This window comes from Phascolarctos cinereus, unplaced genomic scaffold (assembly GCF_003287225.1).
Source record: "Phascolarctos cinereus isolate Bilbo 61053 unplaced genomic scaffold, phaCin_HiC Scaffold_4;HRSCAF=312, whole genome shotgun sequence".
In the NCBI taxonomy this organism is placed as follows: domain Eukaryota; kingdom Metazoa; phylum Chordata; class Mammalia; order Diprotodontia; family Phascolarctidae; genus Phascolarctos; species Phascolarctos cinereus.
The window spans coordinates 591,973,624-591,992,533 of record NW_027555847.1 but is presented as its reverse complement, the minus strand read 5'-3'; the positions used below and the strand labels follow the sequence as shown (position 1 = coordinate 591,992,533).

The 18,910-nt window shown below is 35.8% G+C and overlaps 1 protein-coding gene across 3 annotated transcripts in view; it reads right to left on the bottom strand.

Annotated features, from left to right (window-relative positions):
* Positions 1-18,910, bottom strand: part of VPS13B (vacuolar protein sorting 13 homolog B) — a 1,028,583-nt gene that overhangs the window by 787,684 nt on the left and 221,989 nt on the right. The window lies entirely within an intron of this gene.

Here is an 18,910-nt window from a genome sequence, read left to right as displayed (position 1 = left end):
TAAATGAAAGGCCCTTTTCTGAGTTCTCACTCTAGTTGACTCTCTTCTGAAAACTCTTTGCTACGTGAACTTTTGTGACACTATCCCCCGACTACATGATGAATTTGTCTTCAGTTTCTTTCAGCTTCCTCCTACTACCAAAGCTGTATCATACATTTTCTTCCATATGTTTTTATACTTTCTCCCTAGATGAACTCAACTGCTCCTATAAATTCAACCACCACCTCGACAGAGATGATTCAAAATCTATACAGCAAGCCTTAATACTCTCTTACCTAAACTCTAAGACCAGCTCTCCACCTACATGTTCAACAAACTTCTCAGAGACAGCAATACAATGTGTATTGAGATAGTGCTTTTTAGGGCTTGAATTGTAGTGTTAATTCAGATATGTAACTATTCAACTGAAAGCCACAGGCACTCAAAATATTAATTAAACAGAAAAGAAGGTACTTGTATTTTTGGGTGGATAACTGTGTGGGATGAAGGCCTATGAGTTAAGGATAAATCTCCAAATCCAGAAAGAATGACAGTAGTCCTAGAAGCACTTTTTAGGATATATGTAGGGAACCTGGGATCTTTAAAGTGCTCTGCACCATGCCAGAGTTGTGCTCAATTACAGTAAGGGACTAGTTAAACTTTAAAGACCCTGATCACATTCCCATGTTGAGTTTAAAATACCTATGCATGACTCTTAGACAGTAAATTTTAGTTGCTTTTTTCACAGCTGAAAACATGCAAAGCGCTGACAAAAAGCCATCTATAAAGAGTTATTATCTGCCTATAATTGAAGTACCTCAACTTCTCAATTATCTCAACTCAAAACACATACACACACAGCAACAACAGGGCTATATAAAATCCGAACATAACCTGCAATCACACCCAGAATGACTTTTGTTTGCCCCATAGTGTAGTGTTCCTCTAGTAAGAGGTAGGGGTTAAGTAGACTTTAGAGTTCATTGCTACCATCCTCCCTTTATTTCTCTTCCTCAGCCAACCATGAGGTAAATTTTCCAATAATATCTATGTGTGGCAAATATTACATGTCCTAGGCCTCTCACCTCAGCTGGGCTAGTTCTATATTATAAACATATGCTGCTGCCTCCAACTTTCACAATAAATATATGCATGTCTATATATTTTAATGTAGGAATCTGTGTAATTTTTTTTCTGTACATGCTTATGTCCTTTTTAAAAAAATTTCACAAGGATTCCATTTTTAAAACACTATCTATATTAACTGAAGTAGTTTATTTTTAAAAAACTGACTTCTTAACCTTGTATGCTATCCAAAGTTAGGAGATAGAACCTAAATTTAGGAAAAAAAATTTTGGTAATGAATTTATAGATGATAATCCTCTGAAAATTGCCCAGAATATTTTGTAATGAACAAAAGGAGAAGTGAATTCAAAATAACTATTACTATATCCAAAGACTGTCATTTTCCAGGATGTCAAAGGAAGAAATAACACAATTTCCTCATCTGTAAAATGGGGTCACTAAGTTCAAGGCTAAATCTGAACCTTTTCTTGAAAAGATATTGTAAGTTTCATTTTTTATTTTGACTTCAAATTTTTCAACAGAACTCAACCAGGATTTTCATGTAAACCTCCTTTAACATAAATCAATGTTCTGAACATTTAAAAACCATAAGAATAAAGTAAAATACTCTTGTCACCTTATTTATTCAGAATTCAGCTAACTGACAACTTTACTTGCTGGGAACATAGCCTACAATCAAGACGTAAATTTTTTTAAGTAAGTAATAAAAGCTGAAATTTAAATGCTACTTTAAAGACTTTTTAAAAAAAATTTATTGATATGTTACATTTTTATATTACAAACATTTACAGATTAGGTTATCCTAATTCCAGGAGAGGTCTCTTATAACAAAGTACTACTATTAAGTAAAACTAATAATACAGTGACCTCATCTGAAAGCGCATGCAACATTCCACATCTGCAGCACCCCCTCACCTCACTATTTTTTTTAATTAACAGAAACCTATTTACTCTTCCTCCTATCTACCCTACCCCCATCCTACAGGAAAAAAAGGAATGAAGAAAAAAGAATCCTTTTAACAAATATGCATAGTCAAGGAAAACAAATTTCCTCAATGGCTTTCAAGTTTAAAAAAAATTTAGAATACATTATTTTATTTGTTCCTTAAAACAATTCTTCTGCAATGTAGATACTGAGAGAATATTCTCATTTTATATATAAGGAAGCTGAGGGACCAGAAGTTAACTAATTTGACTATAATGACAGGACCACAGAATCAGAGCTGGAGGTCACCGTGACCTTAAAAGGCCATCTGGTCCAATCCCTTCACTTTAAAGATGAGGAAAAACTGATGCCCAGCAAGGTTACGTGACATGCCCATAGTCATTCACACAGCCAAGTCACTGACAGAACCAAAATGTGAACCCAGATTTCTGCTAAATCTAACTTTATTGCTCTTTCCACTCCACTATGCTTCCTCAGGGCAAAAAGGCACATGAGTACGCGCACTTGCACGCGCAGACACACACACACACACACACACACACGACGTACATATAGTCCTATGATTTCACAAAGTGGGTAACACCCTCCACCAACGCAGATCAGAACTATGGTCCACAGACAATTGCCTGGGATGCTGAGGGAGGATAAATGACTTACCTCTGTTCACAAAGTCAGCTTGTGTCAGATACAGAACTTAAACTAGAATACTTTCTTCAAAGCTGACCATGTATTTAAAAGAAGATGGAGAGTAGTGTGTAAGAAACAGCAAGACAGCCAGCAGCCCTGGATCAGAGAGCATTTGGATGGAGTAAAGTGTAAAAAGACCAGAAACATGAAAAATAAAGTGTAAAAAGACCAGAAATATGAAAAATAAAAAACATGAAAGGGGATAGATTGTTAAGGGCATTAAATGCCAAAGAGAAGAGTATTTTACATTTAATTCTGAAGATGGTCAAGTCAGGTAACATTTATTAAGTGCCTACTATGTGCCTGGTACCACGATGAGTACTAGCTATTTAAAAAAAAAAAAAAGGTAAAAACAGTCCCTGATTTCAAAGAGATCATATTCTAAGAGGAAGACACCATGTAAACAGTAAGGCACTAAGGTAACAGGAAAAGACTGGTGTGGGGTGATGTGGTAAGACTTACACTTCAGGAAAATCACTTTGGCAGGTGATGGACTGTAATAGAGAGAGGACTCCAGGCAGGCAGAAAACCAGAAGTCTACTGCAACAGTCTTCCAGACATAAAGCCTACCCTAGAGTAATGACTGTGTGAATGGACACAAAGCTTAACTGTCAGTGAAAACTTTATTGAGGGTAGGTAGAGAAAAAGCAGCAATTAGAAAATAAATTTCATCAGACAAGGATAGACCAAGAACAGGGAAATCACTTAAGAGACTTGAAATAGTACAGTGGGGTGGCCAAGTGTTAGTCACCTTGCTAAGTGCTGGAGACAGAAAGACAGAAAAAATAAAAATAAAAAAAGATACGCTCTCAAGAATCCCACATTCTAATAATCCAGGTATCTAAATATAAGAGCTATGATGAGGTGCACAGCAAATAAAAAGTGAAAGGAGAAATCAACTATAAAGAAATTAAGACTGAAGAAATCAACTAGACACAGGGACAGAGGTCAAAGGCAAAGTGAAGGATGACTTCAAGATCTCATATCTTGGTGACTAGTAGAATGACATACATAAGTAAAACTCTAAGACCCCTTGCAGCTTTAAATGTATGGTGTGATATAATCCTATCTGCCTGAGTTTGGAAAGGAACTGATTTAGAAGGAAAGACAATAAGTTAAATTTCAGATGCACTGAGTTTAAGATCATAGCTAGATGATTTATTGGAATTACATAGCAGGCATACAGAGGTTCAGGAAGGTTATCTACAGTGGTGATATAATTTGTGAATTAAATGAAATAAAATGTGGCTCATGTTCCCTACCATAAAGCATTCCATCCCTTGTGCTGTATACTGAGCTACAATCGCTTACTTCCAAATACCTACTGGAAATCTCTACCTGGATTTCCTAGGTTGCACCTCAAACTCCACATGTATGAAACTGAAATCACTGGTTTTGATCCTAAATCTTTCCTTCTTCACAATCTCCCTATTTTTGTTGATGGCACCATCATCCTCCTAGTATTCAGCCTAGAATCCTCAAGGTCACGTAGGCATGAAAGAGAAGGAATTATCAATCGGATGACAAGTATGTTTCATTCTGTATCTTTTATACACATTCCCATTGCCACTAGTCAACTTCAGGTTCATCCTCCTTTGCCTGGACTCTTGTAACGGCTTCCTAAGTAGGCAATCTGCTGCCTTTCTTTCTCCTCTCTAATCCTTCCTTTATACAACTGCTAAATCAATAATCCTAATGAACAGATCTGACTATGCCATTACATCTGATCTGACCTCAGATATTGAATGGTTTCTTGGTACCTACTGAACAAAGCACATATTACTTTATCTGTTACCAATCTGACATCAGCTTAGCCTTATAGACTTATTTCACCTTATTCTCCTTTTCACATTCCACGTTCCCATCAAACTGAACTACTGGTAGTTTCTAATCTCATCTTGCTCTTCTCTAGCTTCTGAACCTTTACACAGACCAGTACTCAGGCACAAAAGTCAAACTCTGTCTTTAAAAACGCATGAGGTACCACTTTCTCCATAAAGATGATTCTTAATCCTCCACCCAAGTGAAAGTGCTCTCTTCTTTCTCAAATTTCCTTTCAACACAATGGAACTCTCCTTTTACCTTGGTACCAACTTTTTACTCTACCTTGCCAATATACAATTTGGCTCATGTTCTATCAATCAATTAACAACAAACATTTATTATTTACTATTAGCTAGTTACTGTGTAATATTCCCACCATTAGGCTGCATTCGTGTATAAGCTCTTAGGAATCAAGCCAGCAGTGTAGAATTGGGGATAAAGGGCTATTTCTGGAGTCAAGAACGTGAATTTAAGTTCTGCCTGTAATACACAGTAGCTGTGTGACTAACTTCTCAGTGTCAGTTTTAACAGTTCTCTAAGGCAACTGGAAAATAGTATAGCTGAAACTTGGCATAGACCAACATCTTACAACCTACACCAAGATAAAGTCAAAATGGGTACATGATTTTGGTTATAAAGGCTGACACTACAAGCAAATTAGGAGAGCAAGGAATAGTTTACCTGTCAGATCTATGGAGAAAGGAAGAATTTATGACCAAACAGGAGATAGAGAACATTTTGAAATGCAAAATGGACGACTCTGATTACATTAAATTGAAAAGTTTTTGCACAAACAAAGCTACTACAACCAAGATTAGAATGGAAGCAGAAAGTAGGAAACAATATTTACAGCAAGTGTCTCTGAAAAAGGACTCATTTCTAAAATATAAAGAGAACTAAGACTTATAAGAATACAAGTCATTCCCCAATTGATAAATGGTCAAAAGACATGAACAGGAAGTTTTCAGATGAAAAAATCACAGCTATCTATAGTCATGTGAAAAAATGCTCTAAATCACGATTGATTAGAGAAACACAAATCAAAACAACTCTGAGGTACCACATCACACCTATCAGATTGGCTAACATGACAAAACAGGAAAACGATAAATATTGGAGAAGATGTGGGAAAACTGCAAAACTAATGCATTGTTGGTAGAATTGCAAACTGATCCAACCATTCTGGAGAGCAATTTGAAACTATGCCCAAACTGTGCATACCCTTTGACCCAGCAATACCACCTCTACATCTGTATCCCAAAGAGATCATAAAATGGGAAAAAGGCCCATATGTACAAAAATATTTATAGCAGCTCTTTTTGTGGTGGCCAAGAATTGGAAATTAACAGGATGCCCACCAACTGGGAAATGGCTAAACAAGCTGTGGTATATGAATATAATGAGATACTTCTGTGCTATAAGAAATGATAAGCAGGACAGACTTCAGAAAAATCTGGGAAGATTTATATGAACTGAGGCCGAGCGAAGTGAACAGAACCAGGAGAATATTGCACACAGTTAACAGCCACACTGTGCGACCCATGCCTTTCACAGACTTGGCTCTTCTCAGCAATGCAAAACCCAAGACAACTCCAAAAGACTCATGATGGAAAGCGCTGTCCACATCCAGAGAAAGAACTATGGAGTCTGAATGCAGATCTAAGCATACTATTTGATCTCTTTTTTGTTGCTGTGGTTTTGTTTTGTTTCTTCTTTCTCGTCATTCCTCCCATTGGTTCTAATTCTTCTTTAAAACATGACTAATGTGAAAATTAAAAAAAAAATTCCCTAAGGCAAAAAATTATGAATGAGATGTTCACCTGAATGAGTGGAGAGTTTACAACCATAGGGGTTCTTTACACAAGTGAAATCACAGGTCCAAAGCTGAATAACTCCACCCAGAAAAATAAAAAACAAAGACAGCTGAACAAGTAATCCTAATACAAAATGAGGCATAGTGCCCAGTATCACAGGAGCAATATCTACTATTAATCTTGTCGACCATGGCATGTGGCTCCACTGTGAAGTAAAAAATTTACCACACATGGCCAAAGAAGACTAAGCAGAACCTTGGTGCATGGCCTATTTTTTTTCCCTAAGAAGGCAATGAACTTATCTTTAAGAATTTTACATGGTCTAGAAAGACTAAAGCTCAAACTGTTAACACAGTCTACAGGTTAGACTTCCTCAGATATGATGGGTTTTCCACCATCATAAAAATCAGTAAATCCTTCTTTAAAAAATTTTTTTGATAATTTGTTTTTACAAACTGCACCTCTGATACCTAATCTGCTACCAAATCCTGTTGATTCTAACTTTGTAACAGCTTTCATATATATTCCCTTCTCACCATTCACTCTGCCACCACTGCCACAAGTCTGGAATAACACCCCAAGCTTATGGATGTTCTCCCTGACTCAAGTCTCTTTCCATTCCAGTCCATCTTCCACTTAGCTTCCAAAGTGTCTTTGGGCACATGTCACCACCAACTCCCTATCACTAAAAACCCTAGTGGCTTCCTCTTGCCTTTGAGATCAAACATAATATACTCTAGCACTTCAAAAATTGGCCACTTCCTTTTCCTTTCAGTCTTCTTATATTTTACGTACTCTATAATCTAGTGACACTGGCCTCCCTGCTATTCCTCAAATAAAACACTCCATATCCAGACTCCAGGCATTTCCCCTGAGTATCCTCAATATCTAGAAGGCGCTCGTTCCTCATCTTCACCTCTAAGCTTCCTTCAAGTCTCAGCTAAAATCCTTCATTAGGCAAGAATTTTTTCCTATCCCCTCTCAATGCTTTCCCTCTATTAATTATCTCCAATTTATTCTGTATATATCTCATATGTACAGAGTTGTTTGTGTATTGTCTTCCCCATTAGTCTGTGAGCTCTTTGAGGACTATTTTTCCCTCTTTCGTTGTATCCACAGGGCTTAGCATAGTACCCATCACATAGTAAGTGCTTAACTAACACTTGCTGACTTGATTTAACATTTCTCCTTGTATTACTCCTCTCACCTCCCAAAGAGCTATCACATACTTTTTTCAAAGAGGAAGAGAAAATTCAGGCAAAAACCAATGAGCAATAGAGTCATTATATATATCGTTCTGGCTCTGCTTATTTCACTTTGAATGAATTCCATGCTTCCCTAACTTCACTGTGTTCATTTGTCATTCCTTATAGGACAATAATATTCCAGTATATTCACAAGCCAGAAATGTCATCGCCCCTGAATCTGTCTTGCATCCCCAGGACCTAGTATATAGCCTTGTACAAAACTGGTGCTTCATGTTTTTTTGTTTCAAAGGATTGTAGATTCAGAGTATATGGAACCATAGAGGTTCTCTCATTTTAAAGGTGAGGTTACTGACCTTCAAAGAGGTTAGGTAATTTGACTGAAATTATACAACTAGAAGTCACAAAGGCAAATTTAAAATCAGATCTTCTCTATATCAATGCAGCACTCTTTCCAAAGTACCTTGCTACACTAGGCTCTTTCCTGACTCTAAAGCGTTTTTCTACCAACTATGTCACAGAAATCTCTTCTCTTGTAAGTTCCCTGGAACCCACCCTGGACTTCTCACAAAGGAATATACTGTCCTCCCCTAAAGCCTCTGACTCTGATTGACTGCTTCCCTTCATAATCTCCATGTTAGGGAGACAGGCTGGCCATGTCTTCAATGCTCTCCATTCTGTATTCCTGACTTTCATACTTTGACTAGTATGTCCTTGAGTGGTTACCTCCTCTTCCCTCCCTCCCCTTTACTTTCCTTTCACATGTCTTTCCCCATTAGAATGTAGAATAGATGAGAATACAGACTATCTTCTGGCTTGTGTTAATATCTCCAAAGCTTAGCAAAGTATCTAGAACATAATAAGTGCTTAATAAATGCTTGCTGACTTGACTTAATTTACCAAGATAACTCTGTATTGATTCAAATGCAATTCTATTTTTAAATTAATTTGGGGCCCTTTTCTTTTGGGAATGTCAAAAGGAAGATAAAAAGAGTAGGTTTTTTGGCATAAAGATGATAGTTTAGGAGACTACAATTATGGATTCAAGTCCCTACAGAAGCCAATTTATGTTGATATATAAACTCTGCCAATAATTTTAACTTCAGCAATTATATCTCAAAGATAACAATGGGACTATTACTTCCCTAATTTGTATCCAAAGAAAAGAAGTCAGAGCCCTATTGTACCATGTACTGGTCAAGTAACATAACAAGCACTCTTTACCATCCCCTAAAAACTCTATAGAGTAAAAAGAATGCTGAATTTTACATTAAAGGATCTGAGTTCAAGTCCTACTACTTATTAGCAGAGTAACTGCACAAATCATGTTTTCTTATCTGTAAAATGAGTGGACTGAACTTGATTATGTCTATTACTGACAGCTCTAAATCTATGGTCCTATTACCTAACACACTGCCTAACTCATGCATATGGAGATAGATATATACATATATAGATATATAGATACATCTATATATGTATGCCACTTCACAAAAAATATTTCTTTAGAAGTATGTCTGTCTATCCTCAGATGGCCATATGGATGCTTCCCAAGTCTGAAAACATTTAGAACCATTCAAAACCATTAAGACCATTAACTATGATCAGATTTAAGCATAATAAACAAACCCCTCCTCCATGAGAGGAGTTCTAGCCTTTCTGTGTTTGTCAAGTCATCATACATGTCTCAAAAGTACCTTCTAATGAGTTCATTGTTTGCTTTATTCTGCCTGGCTCAAATCAGAGACGACTTGACATCTGCATTACACTAAGTCTTTTTTCAAAATACGTACACACTTTAGTTAGTTCTGAATGTCTCTAAATTGTTTCATTCACTCTGGCTGCCTCCGTCTAGCTTTTCACATACACAGAGGGCAGAGATGTGAGACCTATGATTTCAATGGCACAGCAAACTCCAAGTAAAGAAACATCCTCCACCAATGTAGCTCTGAATCGATGACCAACTCTTCATGATCCCCATTTCGGGTTTTCTTTGCAAAGATACTGGAGAATTTGCCATTTCCTTCTCTGGCTCATTTTACAGATGAGGAAACTGAGGTAAACAGGGTTAAGTGACTTACTTGCCCAGGGTCACACAGCCAGTAAGTGTCTATGACTAAATTTGAACTCAGGTGGATGAGTCTTTCTGACGCCAGACCAGGTACTCTACCCATTGCACCACCTACCCACCCCAGCTCCATAGCTCCTCTACAATTCACAGCCTAGGAGACTTGCCTAGAGCAGTAAGAGTTGAAGGGATTTGCTCCTATTCACAAAGCCATTAAGTACGTTAGCAGAGGCAGGACTTGAACCTAAGGTCTCCTTACCTCAAGGCCAGTTCTTAATCTCCTACAACTGTCACATAGGTAACTCATACGTGACTAAAAATTTAAGTTTCTAGACATGTGCTCCTTATTTCCCCTACTAAGAATCTGTATATATACCTATAAAAATACAATGTGATGCTCCAGGAAAAACCACATCTAAATATACTGCTTCATGTACAAAGGTATACAAAATTTATATAATTCATCTCTAAAACATCAGTGGCCTTAATTATTTAAATTAGGATCATCCTGTTGCCTTTATCTCGACCCCCACTGACTTTCACATTAAAAAGTACAAAGTTTAATATTTAACTAGGTTTTTAAAAAATAACCCTTACAAATAAAAATGTCATTGAAAAGGGGTACATATCACTTCTTTCTACAGGTATGAACAAATAGACCTGAAACATCCAGATGTTCTAAAAAGAAAAATTATCTTTAATCTTTTAAGTTATCTAATTCTGTTTTTCTAAAGGAAGATTACTAATGTTTAAAATGACTATTAACTAGCGATGTTTTCTGGTCAAGATCTTTCCTCACAAACAATATATTAGTTACTAATAAAAAAATGAAGAACTAAGCTTTGCAATTCATTTAACTTCTTTTCAATTGGATATAACCTGAAGGTTCTCAATTACATTCTCAAGGGACCAAAATCAGTCTAACACACTCCTAGCATAAATTCATAAAATACTATTAATCCACAAGAAAAAAAAAAAGTAAAAGGACTCAAGTTTTAAAAGCTGCTCCAAAAAAGGGAGAATAAGAATAGCAAAATTTCAACAATTACTTAACTTCAATATTAAGCAATCTTCTATTAAGTTCAGTGGGTAAAAGTGGGAAACAGATTTGCTCCTCCACCCACTAATCACAGAATAGGTGAATAATTTTAAAATTCAAATATTTAGAGGGAAGGCTAAGCCTCCCATAGGAAATAAATGTGGAAATGAATCCAAGGGAGAAAATGGCTTGGCTCCACACCCTTAAAATTGCCTACAGCAATGAATCAAAAAATAAAATAAAATAAGCCCCCAGAGTCTGGGTCAGCAGCATAGTGTTACAACTTAAGCATTGGGTCATCAGTGGCAATAGTAGGCTGATTAAGGGTTGAGGTAATGTATTTACTTACTGTAGTAAGGAACTGTGTAAGAGTACAGCCAACAGTACAAAGAGTTCTTGTACAGATAACATGTACAAGGAAATTCTGTAATAATCTGTTTATATTTTAATACTGGAAAATGAAAAACACCAGAATGCAAAAATTGAAGTAAAGAAATACTTAGTAAATCTCAAATATATATATATATATATATATATATATATATATATATATATGTATACACATATATATTCATTATCCTACTTAGTAAAGAGAAATAAAGTTACATACTTCTTTCAGCAGTCTTACTAATCATTTTTACCACAAAATACAAAATTAAATGTACTTTTACAATTTGTTATAAATTTCCTCCCCATTGGTCAACATTTAAGTAAATCTAGGAAGAACCCAAAATGCCATCAACTGATTTTGCATTGATGGCATGGACAAAAAGCAAGATTTTCCATAACGAAGCAATTCCAACAATAAGTAAATTAAAACCCTAAAGTTACAATACGATAAATGTAGCTTTGAATTATACTTAGGTAATGGGCAGCCCGCGTAGATTCTTTATCAGTTGGTAAAACACACAAAGGGCACACATTCCTGAAGACAACTTATATTCAACATTAAGAAGCAGCTAGATGGCAAAAGTGGAGAGATTGCTGGGCTTAGAGTCAGGAAGACCTAAGTTAAAAACCAGCCTCAAAAATTAGTTGTATGACCCTAGACAAGTCAATTAACCTGTTCACTTCAGGTTCCTCAACTGTAAAAGTGAAGATAAGCACAGCAGCTCTCCCAGCATAGTTGCCAGAATCAAACGAGATAACATTTGTAAAGGGCTTAGCATAACTGCGGTTACACAGTGGGCACCACATAAAATGCTTATCTCTTTCCCTTTTAGAACAATGAAAAGAAGATAATCAGTGCCGTAAAATCGGCTTCAGAGAAGAAAAGATCACAACTGTCAGGATAGGCATAAAATGACACTCTCCAGGAAGTGAGCTGCCCAAGAGTTTGGGAGGCAGGTATTCTATGATTCAAGATCCTATGAAGAAGACGGCCATAATGTGCTCTTAACTCTTGATAGACTGGTTTATATCCTGCCTAGACTGGGGGAGGGGGTGGGATATGGCAGTTAAGAGTAGGAAATACACTTTCATTTTTTAAGGCTAATACCAGTCAGCACTGCTAAGAGCAGGTGACCCAGAGTCAAAAGATCTACCCAAATTACTTATCATCTCAGAGACCTAATATTCCTGTATACTTTACTGGTATAATGACACCTTGGTGCCCAACTCACCCACCAGAGGCATTGTTAAGAATCAAAGACAACCTCTGTGAGAATATTCTTTGTAAATCATCCCAATGAAAATGCAAGGCCATACTGTTTGGTTAATTTCAGTATGGCTTGTTGAGGAAATTCTGAACAAAGCTAAGAATTTATTTAGAAAATATGCAAACTGAAATGAACACAATGAAACTACAGGCAATTTTTTCTTTGCATTCAATGACTATGACATGAGACAATTTATATTTCATATCATATATTAAAAGGGAAATAAATATAACTTTCAACTAACTGATACAACCTATGAATATATTTAATAATACTTTATTCCATTTGAAATATTTTCAGTAAACCAAGGTTTCTTAATCTAGAATCCATGAACTTGGATTAGTTTGGTTTTTTTTTTAATACTGCAGTAACTTTTTCAATACAATTGATTTTCTTTGCAGTCTTATGCATTTTATTTTATGCATTTAAAAATATTTTGAGAAAAAAAGCCACAGGCCTTCCCAGACTGCCAAAGGAGGCTATGACACAAAAATGGTTAAGGACTCCTATATTACAGTATAGATTTTACTATGACAGAATTTTCCTGTTACAGGTAAGTGCCACCATAACTATTAACAATTGATCATAAGTCATTTTCTTCACTATACAGAAAAAAATCTGGACATGTTAAAAGGAAAAAATTATTTTTCAGGCTTGCCAGTTTAGAGAAAAAGGTTATATTATTTCAAAAGCATGTAACACATCATAATGATTCCTGGATCCACCTATTTTCAATAACTGCTATGCTGACAAAAAATTTATATAATAATTACCTTTGAGAATAAACATCCCATAGTTATCTCCATACTTCATCACACTGTTGCAGAGATCAACCCAATATTGGTTAAATGCCTGGAATATCTTGGGCTAATTAGACATTTATGAGTTTAAGAAAAGAGATGCTCATTCTTTAATACTGATTTTCTAATAATATATTTATAAAACAAAAGTTGTGAATTCAAGTTTTTTCCTTAAGTGATTCTAGTTGTTTTTCAATATCACAGTATCATGCCTTTTTCCCCCTCTCATTGAACTTGGTGAATTTAGGGAGGCAACTGACATGTTAACATGAACAATCATAAAAAATGCTTAGAAAGTAAAAGGCTCATTTAATGAAAAAAACTTAAGAAATGTTTCCATATGTTCTATGAAGTATTCTTCCCCTCTAAATGAGCACATTGAGATTTTGTTTCTGGCTTTGTTTCAGAGAAACTCCATCTGCATAGTACAACGCTTACAGGCACATCTCAGTCATGCAATAGCTATGTCACAGCTCATATATCAAATAAAAATCACATTCAAGCCCACACAACCTTACAGACCTAAAGTCTTCCATTCTATTTAAAGTAATCCTAAGAGAGCTCTTATTGCACCTCACTGCTGATGTCACATGACTTTTGTTGGGAAACAGAATTCTAAAACTACAATATCAAACAGTTAGTTCCAAGCACAGTTGCGAATGACCCTAAAAAACCAACATTACTGTAGTTATAAATTCCGGATATTTCATTTTCAGAGAAACAGGTGCAGAAACGGGAGCAGGAAGAGCTGGAACAGAAGATGTATTTGCATGAATTGGATCGAAACTCTGTGTTGTTATTGTTGGGTTTGGTTTTTTTTTTTTTTAAAGTGTTACTTCTACCAAACCAAAGCCACAATAATAGAGTAGTGACATAAGGTTCCCTAGTATATTTAAGCAATACTCTTCTCTTGTTCTCTGTCAGTCTCTCTATTCCTACCCTCCCACTCTTTCTTCACTCTCTCCTCACATATAGAAAATACAGAGAGAACATTCAGAGCATTGCTCACATACACATGAACACTGAACTGATAACATGCTGCAATCTGCTTTCCATTCTATCCATAGAAGATTGGAAGATGCTTGAAAGCACAGTTTGTACCATGGCTACCTTTGTATACCTTTACACAGAGCAGGGGACTACAGCTTTTTAGTGAACTGAATAACAGGTAAAATTCCTGTATGACCTAGGTAAAGGGATGGTGGTTTTTAATGATTACTAAAAGAGCTTCTGGTGGAAAACTTTGAGTACATCTGTCACTGATGAAAACTCTATCTGAAAATTGATTATTCAAAAAAAAAAAACCTCCAGCATGAATTCAGTGGGAAAAGATAGCTGAAATGAATGGCAGAAAAAAAAATCCTTGAAAAATTTTACAATACTTATAGAATACTGTATGTCATCAATAAGTACAAGAGACATCTCATTTTTAGCACTAACATATACAAACCTGCAAGAGGTTGTAGTTGTAGCACATTCTACAGCAAACACATGCTATCTCTAGGGACATACCACATAATTCTTAAATATATATCATATTCTTAGTTATACATGATCTGTTAAATAAGGTACTAACACTAAACACTTAACAAACAACTGTCTAGAAGCCAAAAAGTTTGAACATTGGGTTCTGGACACTAGTGTGGTAAACACGATGGATAATAGAGCTGCATTTATATAACTTTTGGTCAAAAGGAGGAGCAAAAAGGATTAAATGGTGAATCCAAAGAGACAAGCCTAAATATTTTGCTCAATAGAACAGCATATGTTCTTCCAACGTAACTACTTTGAAATATAGCAATCGTCTGGATAGATGAATTCTAGTATTTTTGTTAAAAGTCAATTCTAATGACATCACAGTCAAACATCATAGTTGAAGACACAATCAAGTTCTTTCTTAGTCTTCACTTTTCTAGAAGCAAGATGGTTTAGTAGAAAGAACGATGGATTGAAAGGATGGATTTGAACTAAAATTCCCTGCCATGAACATATTATCTATGGGTCAATCTCTCAGCCCTTCTGTGTCCCAACTCCTTATTTGTATTTTAATAAAAAACTACTACAGTAACTACTGCATAGAGTGGTTGTGAATATCAAATAAAATATGTAAGAAGCACTGAGAAACTTAAAATACTATATATTCTGTTCATTGACTGATTTATACTCTCTATTTTAAAAAAAATACTCATGTGTAGAAATCTACAATAGTCAAAACCAGTCTGCCTAACGTCTATCATAATGGAAGAACTATTTCCTAAACTTTTCATGACACTCAGGGTGATAGAAAAAGTACCATAGTGGGAATGTGGAGAAGTAATACTCTACTTCTGCTTATATCACTAACCTACCATGGAAGATTTTGGCAAGTAAACTCTGTAAATCCTTTCAAAAAATGAAGACAGAAGATTAAAAAGATGAAATTGTAAGATGAAAGGCAGAAGATTAAAAAAAAACCAAAAAAAGAACAAAAGAAAAAGGGTTAAGGTAGTTAGTTCCATAAGAGCAATGCTGCTCAAGTTTTGAACAGAGTAAGATACTTTGAATTAACCTAACTTTGGGTGAATTTCAGGAAATTCTACTACAATTATATCAAATAACAAAACTGTTTTTTAATCTCATTTTGAAACAAATTTTATTCCAAATCTTATAATATTACAAATAATTTCTTTAGAGAGAAAGAAGCATTTATTGGGAATTATTTTATTAATTACTCAGCACATCAGTATCATCAGATGTAGTTACAAATTAAAAAACAGATATAGCACATTCATATGATTCTCAGATTTATTTATTCCTTCCAAGTCTCTCCCCCAACCTCCAGTCTCACATCTCCAAATACCTATCACACATCTTCAGCTAGATGCCCTGGAGACTTCTTAAACTCAACATGGTCAAAACTGAACTCATTATCTTTCCCTTCATTGTCCTCTTCTGAACTTCCCTATTATTCTCTAGGGTACCACCATCTTCCCAGTTACCCAGGCTAGCAACCTATTTGTCATCTTCAATTCCTCACTCTTTCACCTCCCCTATCTAATATTCTGCCAAGTCTTATTGCCTCAACCATTGCAATATCTGATATATAAGCCACCTTCTCTCCTGTCACTAACCACCACCCTGGTACAGGCCCTTATCACACCTAGATTACTGCAAAAGTCTTCTGATTAGTCTCTCTATCTCAAATCTCTCCCCACTTAAGTCCATATTCTACTCGGCCATCAAACTCATTTACCTAAAGCTCATGGCCTGGCCAAGTCTACTCTCCTACTCAATAAACTCTAGTGGTTCGCTATCACCTCTAAGAGCAAATATAAAATCATGTTTGACTTTTAAAGTCCCCTCTAATCTGGCCTCTTCTTATCATTCCAGTCTTCGGAAACTTTACTCCCCTCTACTTACTCTGCAACCCAATGACAATGGCTTCCTCACTGTTCCTTGCACAAGATACTCCATGTGACAACTGTGCATTTTTGCGGGCTGTCCCACATGTTCTCCTTTCTTGTCTCCACCTCCTGGATTATTTTAAGGCTCAGCTAAACTTCCATCTTTCCTATTCTCCTTCATATTTGTGTCTTACCTTTGAGATTGTCTCCAATGTTTATACATAGTTTTCACATGTAGTCTCCCCTATGAGATTGCAAGGTCCTTGAAGACGGGGACTATTTTCATTTTTATTTGTATACCCAGAATTTAGCATGGTACCCAGCACATAGTAGGTGCTTAATATATGCTTGTTGACTTGATTTTTCCATATTGTCACGTCTTCCATATTTGGGACTTTATCTTCCAGATCTAATCAACTGCCAAACCTGTTGGTTCCTTCCTTCACAACATCTCTCATATTCCTCCTCTCATACAGCTAACTTCAGGCCCTCTAACTCTCACCTACTAGATTATTGCAAGTACATTCCAATTCATCCTATACAATGCTGCCAAAGTAACCTTCCTTAACAGTAGATTTAACTATGTGACTCTCCTACTCAATCAATTCCAATAATTTGCTATTATTATTATTATTAATTATTAATAATTTGCTTTAGAATCAAATATAAACTCCTCTGTTTAGCTTTTCAAGACCTGCACAAGGTGGCCCCAACAGATCTAATTTCACTGGATATTATTCCCCATGCCACACTCTATGATCCAGCTGAACTGGCCTCTCTGTTCCTCACACCTAACACTCCAACTCTAAGCCTTTGCAGTAACCATCCTATACATCTGAAATATAATCCTTCTTTATGTCTGCTTTAATCATTCCCTCTCTTTCAAACACAGCTCAAGCACCATCTACTACATGAAGCCTCTCCTTCCCCCTAACTGCTAGTGTCCTCTCTGCCAAACCATCTTGTATTTAACTCCTTTCTATATATTTGTATTTATTCACTAACCAAATGATTGTCCATTATACGTTACTAAATGCATTTAATGACTGATTCTAGATAACAGAAGTCAACATTTCAGTTACAGAAAACATCATGAGCATCCACATCAGAAGAATGCATATACAATGTGTGTAGGTCACAATGTGTAAGAGCTAAGAGCAGAATGAATATGTCTCCTGTGTATGCTTGTCTGCAACTGCAACTTTTTCCTTTTTAAAACTCATCAGACTGCAGGGGCAGCTAGGTGGGGCAGTGGATAGAGAACCGGCCCTGAAGTCAGGAGGACATGAGTTCAAATGCGGCCTCAGACCAAACACTTGACACTTACTAGCTGTGTGACCCTGGGCAAGTCACTTAACCCCAACTGCCTTAAAAAAAAAAAACCCTCATCAGACTGCGTCTTGCAGCTCCATGAAGCCTATCGAGTAGTTTGAGAAACAGACTGCTAGTGTCCCTTCCAACTCTGCCAGACTATTCTAATCCATCCTATTCTAATTTTCAGATAAATTTAAGTTGAAATAATTGGCATCTTGCTGCTACTAGAAAAATCTACCATGAACAGGCCTCTAAAGTATGTGCAATACTATAAAATTTTAAGATAAGAGTTTTGGATAAACACATTCCTGCAGGAAAATGAGTCAACCTGATAACATGAACAAGTGAATGGAATCAGTATCTGGTAAAGGAAAGGTACACTGGTCTCAGAGTACATAACTCCATTTTGTTAAAGACCAAACATCCCTAGGTTGAAAGGTGAAACACTGTAGAAAGGAATAACGAAAACATGAGAAAACAAAACCAAGCTATGACGAGCACTAAAAAATAAACCTGTGTGTGACAGACGGTCAAGAGTTCGAAAAATGCTAAGATGTTTGTCTTAGGTACTAAATGAAGAAAGTGGTCTTCAAATGGAAAGAAACAGATCTATCTACAATTTCCTTTCTGCAAAATGTATATTATCTGTAGTTATCTACTTCTCTAAGTTAATATTGCAATCATATTAGATAATAGTAAAATTAAATAATTAGTAAAATCTTAAAGTGTCATATAATCACTCAGCTATTACTGTTCTTATTGCTGCTAGAAGTAGCAAATACATAAGATCATCTGTTCAAAACCAAAATGGGTTATGAACAAGATTAGAATTTCCTAGGGTCAAACAGGGTTGTGAAGATCCGTATATTATTTGGTTTTAGCATTCCCTTTAATTTACTAGCAAAGATTTTAAACCTTAACCATACCAAGAAGCAAATTTCTGTCAAAACTTCTGTGCAAATCAAATAACTGGAATTAAACTACGGCTATATAATTTATAGATATCTAGATTAATACATATTTACAAATATACAAATAAATAGATGACAGGGATAAAAGCGCCAATATAAAACCCATGAAACTCACAAAATATGAATTTTAAATGTA